The following is a 9115-nucleotide window of genomic DNA, read 5'->3' as shown; positions in this document are numbered from 1 at the left end:
AGGTCTAAAATAGCAGGGGAATTTGGAGGGGTAGGGGAGGGGAAAAAAGGGAAAGGAAAAAATATGAGAAGAGGAAAAAAAAATGGAAACAAGGTCTTTGCAAATGGGGAAGGATGGAGGTGGTGAAGGGAGGGCAAGGGAAGGGGAAAAAAATAAGAACCAAGATACTCATGTAAAGGTACAAGATCCCAATGATGAATGTAACTGTATTTTATACCTAAAATATACCAATAAAGTTAATGGGGAAAAATAATATTTGTCTTTCTTGATCGCTATAAGAATTAAATATATTAATATTTTTAAAGTCCTTAGAATGGTGCCTGCTATCATAGGCACTCTGATATTAACTACTTCCACTTTCCTATTGGAAACTCTTAGGGATCTTCCTTAGTAAATACCTTCCATAGGTCCTGCCCCTGCGGGGCTCCGGCCTTGGCCAGGGCAGGGGAAGCTCGAGCCCCTGGGCCGGCGGGGCTGTGGCCCAGGCCAGGCCTAGGATCTATCTAAAGCGAGGCCCGCAGCCTGCTGACCACCCAGGGCCGGGCGCTTCTGATTTTGTCCTTGCTACCTGCAGAAGCGAAATGCACTAAGTTGTCCTGGAGGATCCCGCTGCCCACAGTGAATGAAGGAGACGCTGAGAACCACACTTCGCATGGAGATGGGTTAACAAGACATTACTTCCCACACTGGGCTCTCTGGAGCTCAGTGTAGAAACTCAATAGCTTCCTGTGTAGATGAACAGCCTCACATAGGAAACTACAGACTACTGAAAACAATTGGCAAGGGAAACTTTACAAAAGTGAAATTGACAAGACACATCCTTACAAGCAGAGAGGTTGCCATAAAAATAATTGACAAAATGCAGTTGAATTCAGCGAGTCTACAGAAGCTCTTCAGAGAAGCAAGAATAATGAAGATTTTAAATCATCCAAACATAGTGAAGTTGCTTGAAGTCATTGAAACTGAAAAGACACTCTACTTAATCATGGAATATGCAAGTGGAGGTGAAGTATTTGACTATGTGGTTGCACATGGAGGAATGAAGGAAAGAGCTAAATTTAGATAGATCATGTCTGCAGTGCAGTATTGCCACCAAAAATGGATGATTCACAGCGACCTCAAGGCTGAAAATCTATTGTTAGATGCAGATATGAACGTTAAAATAGCAGATTTTGGTTTTAGCAATGAATTTATTATTGGCAGTAAATTAGAAACTAGATACGTTTCATGGTCGTCCTCCATATGCAACCCCAGAGCTCTTCCGGGGCAAGAAGTACGACAGACGGGAGGTCGACGTGTGGAGTCCCGGGGTCCTTCTCTACACTCTAGTCAGTGGGTCACTACCCTTCCACGGACAAAATCTGAAGGAGCTGAGAGAAAGAGTATTAAGACGGAAATACAGAATCCCTTTCTACATTCCCACAGACTGTGAAAACCTTCTCAAATGCTTCCTGGTGCTAAGCCCAATTAAGCGTGGCACTCTAGAGCAAATCACAAAGGGCAGGTCGATCGATGCAGGGCATGAGGACGATGAAAGTAAACCATTCACCGAACCAGAACTAAACATCTCAGACCAGAAAAGAATAGAGAGCATGGTGGGAATGGGATATTTACAAGAAGAAATTCAGGAATCTCTTAGTAAAATGAAATATGGTGAAATCACAGCTATATATTTCTTGTTGGGGAGAAAATCTTCTGAGCGGGAGGCTAGTGGCTCCAGTTCTAGCAGCAACCTTTCGCTTGCTAAGGTGTGGCCAAGCAGCGACCTCAGCAACAGCACTGGCCGGCCAGTCTCCTCACCACAAAGTGCAGAGAAGCGTTTCTTCCAGCCAGAAGCAGAGGCGGTACAGTGACAGCGCTGGACCAGCTATTCCTTCAGTTGCTCCATGTCCAAAGAGGAGTCAGACCAGCACTGCAGACAGTGGCCACAAAGAAGATGCAGTTCCCTCCAGGAAATCCAGCAGCAGTGCAGTGGGGGGGAAAGGGAATCGCTCCAGCCAGCCCCATGCTTGGAAACGCAGACATTCCCGAGTGCAAGAAAAGCCCTGCTGTCCCCAGTAGCAACACAAAGCGAAACACCTAATGTTTGCACTGAGAGAACTACTGCAGACAGACACTCAGTGATTCAGAACGGCAAGAAGAACAGCACTTTTCCTGATCAGAGAACTCCAGTTGCTTCAACCCACAGTATTAGCAGTGCAATCACCCCGGATCGAATCCACTTCCCACGAGGCACGGCCACTCGTAGCACTTTGCAGCCCCGAGAGCGCTGAAATGCAACATATAACGGCCCACCTGCCTCTCCCGGGCTTCACCACAAAGGCACGCCACTGCCCCAATCTCGAAGTCGACGCTCCATTCATCTTTTTAGTAAATTAACTTCAAAAACCACAAGGCGTCTCAATGTGTCCGCCGAGCAAAGGGACTAAAGCAAAGAACGCAGAAGCAAAGCCTCGCTCGCTGTGCTTCACCTGGAGCATGAAAACCACTAGCTCCATAAATCCCAGCGACATGATGCGTGAGATCCGCAAAGTGCTGGGCGCCAATAACTGCGGCTACGAGCAGAAGGAGCACTTCCTGCTCTTAGGAGTCCACGGCGACGGGCACTCTGCGGGAACCTGGTGCAGTGGGAGATGGAAGTCTGTTCGCTGCCAAGACTGTCTCTGAAAGGCGCCTGGTTTAAGCAGATATCTGCGACATTCATAGCTTTCGAAAATATCGCTTCCAAAATTGCCAGTGAGCTAAAGCTCTAACCCAGTAATTATGGTGTAAATTAAGTAGCACCTTAAGGTGGTTTCCTGGCACTGATGGAAATGTATAGAATAATATTTAGGCAGTAACATCGCATCTTCTAAATCATGACATTAAAGTCTGAGGACAAGAGCACCTCTGGGAGCGAAAGCTGGCCTTTTCTACAATGCACTATATTAAAGTTGTGTGACTTAGTTAAGGAGATGGAAAGATCATTCCCTTTAGTAGTCAAATACTTCTGACTAGCTGCATGTCTCAAAAAATGTGTTTATTATGGAATATTTCAAATAGATCTTTTCTACATGCCAATTTAGCCCTCTGTGAGGAAAAGGAAACTAAAAATATCCAACCTGATGGAAGGCTAGCCAACTGTTTCCTCTATATTTTCATAAATGCTCAGGTTCTACCTTGAAAATAGTGATTCACTGAAAACATGGTTGCCTTCAACTTTGAATATGTGACTGCTGGGGTGGGGTAGGACCAAAATACTAATCCTATCTAGGAAATCATACCAGGAGAAAATAGTTGGGAAGAGTACCACCCAAGTCTCTTTATACAGTTCATATGAGTTCATACATGTTCTAAAAATTTTTTTAAAATTTAAAATGTAGTTACCTGTTCAAGAAACAAAATGTTTCTTTTTCTCTACCTTATGATTTCTGTGTGACAATTTGAAAACTATAAAGTACAAATAGTATTTTAATTATAGAAATTTTAATTTTAGGGTAGCATTGAACATTTCAGGGTTAACAGAACATTTATCTCCAGTAAACCCAGCTGAAACTTTTAAAAACCATGTTGCCTTAAAACAGTATAATTGCTGTGGATAGCTGCCTCTGCTTATAAATCATGGATGTTTATCAACCTTCTTTGTCCTTGTCATGCTGACACAACTGATGGCATAATATGAAAGTGCACATTCAACATCTCAGTGTAGCTTCAGAGTGAATGGCACAATGGGAATGACCTCACAGGGTCATCTTCACTGAAGCTTTATTTTATCTATAGCTCTTGCCTTAGAGAACACCTTTCCAAACTACTTATATTTCTTTTATTTGCACTCAGTATTTGATAGAAGGTCAGGAATCAACCACACCATTCCCTCCCTATTTCCATACCCAGAACTCTGGTTCTTATTTTACAACTAAGAATTTAAAGTATCTTGACAGCTTTTTCAATACAACTTCTGGAGTTTAGCTTATCATGTACTCAAGAAATGCTTTCATCATATACTTTTTACTTTACATAATCATTTTTAGGCTGTATTTCAGTAAAGCAAATGTTGAGACTAGCCAGATTTTAAAATGCCTCTAGATTTTGTTCCACTGAAAATTAATTTACATAGGGTATCTGTATCTATGCCATCTCTCTCTCTCTCACTGTCTGTCTGTTTGTCTGTCTGTCTATCTACCTATCATCTGTCTCTACATATTTTCCCCACAATGTCATTTTTGGCACATTAATTGTATTCATTAAAGCAGGCTAATAAAAAGTAAACAAAAAAGAAGGATTTTCCTTATTGATACAAAGTAACAAAATAATGTAATAATGTTATACATAATTGGCTATGACAAATAAAGGCCATAGTAGGGCAATGGAAATGAGTGTTGGTAGACAGGATAAATGAAAGTTAAATGGCAATCCATTTCCTCTTTCAAGTGGCCTGAACTGTTCTTCCTTTTGCTTGATAAGTTGCAAAACACATTAGAACATCTGTTTTTCCTCTTTTTCTGTTTTATCAACTTCACTGACATATCTAATGTTAGAGAATTGCAAGAATTCCCAATGCACCTCTGAGGTCGAGGTCACGTCAACAACCATATCATGAACTGGACATGTGAACCCTGCTGCGTTTCTCTGAAGAATACAAGGCAGTACACATCTCTGCTGAAATTAACTGATACCTTTGGTGAGTTTTACCTTCGTTAATATTGTTATATTTAACTGGTAGTGAGAAGCATATAATGGATTAAAAATGTATGTTATTGAAAGTATTTTTTCCTTCTTTCTGGCTCTATTTTTATTTCTGTTCTACCTACTTTTAAAATAAAAAGGTAGAGCATTTTACTTGAATCATTTTGCTGCAGCTGTTGCTAATAATACATTTTTATTATTTTTATACTTTTTCAGATAGTTTAAAATAATTTATATTGAATTGAAGAAGTTTATCAGTAAGCTTCAGAAGCACAGAAAATATACTGAATACATTGAATTTTCACTTCTGTCAACATACATTTGTTTTATAGAAATGGGGAGCAATATTGAAGGTAAGGCCATCTAAGTACAGTATTTGGAATTTTTTTTTGGTTGTATTTCACTTCATAAAACTATAGTTTTGCATAGCAAATCCCACTTTAGCTATAACAAACAGAATATAAAGAAATTTTAGAGAAAGCTATTGGAAAGTGTTCTTGCTATAACAGTTCCCTATTTTTTTCACAAGGTATACATCCCAAAACCACATTGGAAGCCTGAACTTGAAGAAAGAATTAAAACTACACTTTACAGCTTCTCGACAGCATCACCACTCTTGCACTTTAGGCATATTAAGTAAAATAAAGATTATGTGAACATAAGCACTGTGATCTTGTGACAGTTGACTTGATAGGTGACGTGGCTACTGACTAATTGATGGGTTGCAAACAAAGGGTTGATTATTTCCCTGGCAAGATAAAGCAGGATTGTGCAAGATCTCATCATTCTGCTCAAAAGCTCACACAATTAAAAAATTTTAATGTTTCTTTCTGGATTTTTCATTTAATAGTTTTGGGGCACGATTTACCATAGGAACTGAAAACTATAGAAAACAAAACTGCAGATAAGAGTATTCTATTATACAGTTGAGCTGAATATTTCAAATACCTACATTTATGATTGATACAAATACAAAAAAGTAAACTAGCTAGATAGCAGTGGATCTTTGTAACTGTAGACATTGAGAAAAAGCTATGTCCTTATTTTCATGTACTTATAGGGTCCTTACCCTAATTCACTCGAGATTGTGGTTCCTAGTTAAAGGTCTTCCTCTTTAATAATCTCTCACTTTATCGTCACATATGTCACATTCCGGTGGGATTTCCAACATCTTAGTCTCTGAGATACTTGACTTCATTTCATTTGAGATGGAATGGAACAACTTAAACTTTAAAATCATCTGGAAAACTTGTAACTAATCACAGCTTGTGCCAATGCCTCTTCTAATGCACTTTTCCGTACATCTGAAATAATGGCTCTTTCCTGCTATCAAGCCCACTGCTCCCCTCTGTTCCTTTTCCTCAGTGTGGCACTCATGCTTCTTCTCAGTCCTTGGCTCACATACTGACTTCTCCATATAGTTTTCATTTGAAATCAGCTATGCTCTGCCCTTGGCTTTTGTACAGGACCCACTTTACAAATTACCAATTCTAATTTATTGTAATACCAGTACAATGAAAAAATCTTAGATTTGACACTTAATCAGACTATATTCATAAATTGTAAACACACATTTTTATTTACTTATTAAGTATTTGCATATTTATGTTCCATGGCCAGCTCAAGATCAGCATATTAAAAAATCTCCCCTTCATACTTCCATCTATTTCTGTAGTTCCACTTTTGATTTCTGCAAAGGACCATTACCATTTAAGTTACCATCAATTATTCCTCATCACAGTGTGATTTTATTAAAATAAAAGCATTTGAAAGATTCTGTTTATTCTGAAATCTATGTATTTATTTATTTTATTTTAAATAGCATATTCAAGCTCTAAAAGGGTTGATGTCATTATACAAATATTCTCAAATATATATTATCATAAATCCCCAAAGAATATCAATAAATTTAGAGTAAAATAATAGAAATAAGAATAAATAATCACATTTAATAAACTTAATTATATTAAGAATGGCCCTAGAACATTATTATGTACTTGATTTTATAATAACATTTATCATCCATGTTATTTATCCTTTTATCTTATCACACAATTTTAGGTGAGAGGACTTACACTGAAACATTTATTTTCTATGCAAAACTGTACATTAGTTTTGACAAACTGGTGCTTGTACAGAGTCATAAATATCAAATATAAAATGATTTGTAAATTATTTAATAATTATTATTTTTCTGGTTATAATAAAATACATCTCGCAAATTTTATTCCCATTCTTACAATTAGATTTTAGATGAAGGCCTTACTTCCTCCAAAATAATCATTTTAAATTTTTATTTTAATTCCTATTTTGACAAATAATCCCATAAATTAAAAACAAAATATTGTTTAAATAGAACAAAATCACAACACTAATGAATAAACAAAATATAAATGTCAACAACCACCCTATCAATTTTTAAAGAACACAATTTTTATTGTGTTTGTAAAGAAATGGACAAGATAGAAGACTTTGTACTGCTCATCCCCCTATAATTTAAACAACTGTGAATGCATGAAAACACCTTCACGAGCGCTAAGAAAAACAGGTGAGAGAATATAGTCATGGTTATAGCATAAAAGAAAACAAAAGGTACATTTAAGAAGTCAGGGAGGACAGTTTCATATTGCCCAGATCATCTATCTCTCAATCCTATGAGCATAGCGTGGAGACAGATACCCTCTGCTTTGGGGAAGGACACGGAAGTAAGGACTAGGCTTTTCCTTGGACCTCAACAGTGAACCTGCCTAGTAAAATCTAGTACCAAACAGGTCCCCACAACCCCACATTCTAGATGATACCAGTTGACTGGGTATCAAAGCTTTTTCAGGTGTCAGGCCAGGGCCATCAGTCCCAGGCTCCAATATGACCCAACCACAGAGCTTTGATCCTGCACTAGATTCACTCTCTAAATACACTGAAGGGCCAGGTGGGCCCCTCTGATTCCCATCTCTTAACTACCCCCAGAACTCATCTGGACCCCATGGGTCTGCAGGCTTCAGGCCCATCTCCCAAACAGGGAAGTCCCTGCAGACCGCTTATAGACTGGTCCCTGAATCCCCCAAACATAAGGCCCCCAGGAACCAGACCTGCCCACACAGATCCAGGCTTCAGGCCTCCCTAAAAGAAAACAAAATGTAAAGAAAAATTTAAAAATTAACCTGAACTTATCTTTGAAAACCTTTGGCTGGTATGAGGGAGACAAGAGAGAGGCGGGTTATTGTGTAGAATGACTTTCACTATCACTAATGGAATAACAGCTATCTGCTCAGTGGAATCTTTTTCTTTTGTGGGACTTTAATGAGTAACCCTATCCAATGACATTTGCTTTTACCTCCTTTGAGGATTTTACAGCAATGTGACATTTCATTGTTGGCAAACAGACTCATTGCCCACATTGCTACAGCCTTATTCAGGTGGTGCTTTTCTACAAAATTTTGTACTGTTTCTCACATTTTACACCTCTCCCTGATCTCATCTGAAATGAGGTATACCTTCTCCTTTGTCTGCTCCTCCTCTGCAGAAAAGATCTGCATAATCTCTTATTGTTAGGAAACAATCACCCATAATTCCCTAAGGAGAGAAAGACCCCTGGCTCAGTAATGGTCATGTGAAGTTCAACACCACCTAATACTCATATTTCAAGACATCGCTCAAGTCTTATAAAGTTAACTAGAAATGTTTGATTATTTTATTGAATACTCCCAACACATACACACACACACACACATAAAACAAATGGTGGGCCGGGGATTTAGCTCAGTGGTTCTGCTGTCTCCCTTGCCTCGCAAGCGCAAGGACCCAAGTTTGATGATCCCCCGTACCAAAACAAACAAACAAACAACAACAAAAAAATTTCCCATCACAAGTTACTCACAATCCAAGGTTTTACTCTTGTTGGAAATTCCTCAAGTTAAATTATAAAATCTGCAATTGCCAAGGTCAAAATCAGAGTGCTTCATTATTAGTAGTCACTCTGTAATAATTCCCTGCTATTATTACTTTCAAAAGTAAAATTTAATGTTCAAAATCATGGAGAAAGAGGGGAGAGAGGGAAGGAAAAGGGATACAAAAAAGAAATTGAATAAAATATATAAATAGAGCTTTTGCAAATGAAAAGAAGAGTTGGAGGGAGCAAGGAGGAATGAGAGAGGAAGAGGATGAAAAAAGAATATGTATTACATACATGCACAAACTCTGCACAATAAATGTTATAATTATGTATTGCAAATACGTACTAAAAGAAAAAACTTTTTAATGAAGTAGCAAAAATAATTGACTAAAAGTTACATATATTTAGCTTCAAAAGCTAGTGCCAACTACTTTATTTCTCTCTTTGTGAGTGAATTCAGATTCAAGCTCCCCTGAAAGTGTGTTCTAGGTGAAACATTATTTTAAGTCACATGGAATTAAGCCAATGAAACATTTTGAAATTTAGATGTGTCTCAAA

General features: G+C 38.2%; 1 long non-coding RNA gene and 1 pseudogene across 1 annotated transcript; both read left to right on the top strand.

Moving 5' to 3' along the window:
• Positions 1–833: 833 nt before the first annotated feature.
• On the top strand, positions 834–2753 carry LOC101723217 (MAP/microtubule affinity-regulating kinase 3 pseudogene; annotated as a pseudogene).
• Positions 2754–4587: 1834 nt separating this feature from the next.
• Positions 4588–5415, top strand: LOC110346113 (uncharacterized). Its single transcript, XR_002389955.2, has 3 exons — positions 4588–4660; positions 4882–5018; positions 5195–5415. It is a non-coding gene; the product is annotated as an uncharacterized LOC110346113 (long non-coding RNA).
• Positions 5416–9115: the final 3700 nt, after the last annotated feature.

Source organism: Heterocephalus glaber, unplaced genomic scaffold (genome assembly GCF_053883595.1).
Source record: "Heterocephalus glaber isolate CG9 unplaced genomic scaffold, H.glaber_assembly_v1.0 deba00001457, whole genome shotgun sequence".
NCBI classification, from domain to species: Eukaryota; Metazoa; Chordata; class Mammalia; order Rodentia; family Bathyergidae; genus Heterocephalus; species Heterocephalus glaber.
The sequence above is the reverse complement of the archived record's forward strand: the minus strand, read 5'-3'. Positions and strand labels throughout refer to the sequence as shown.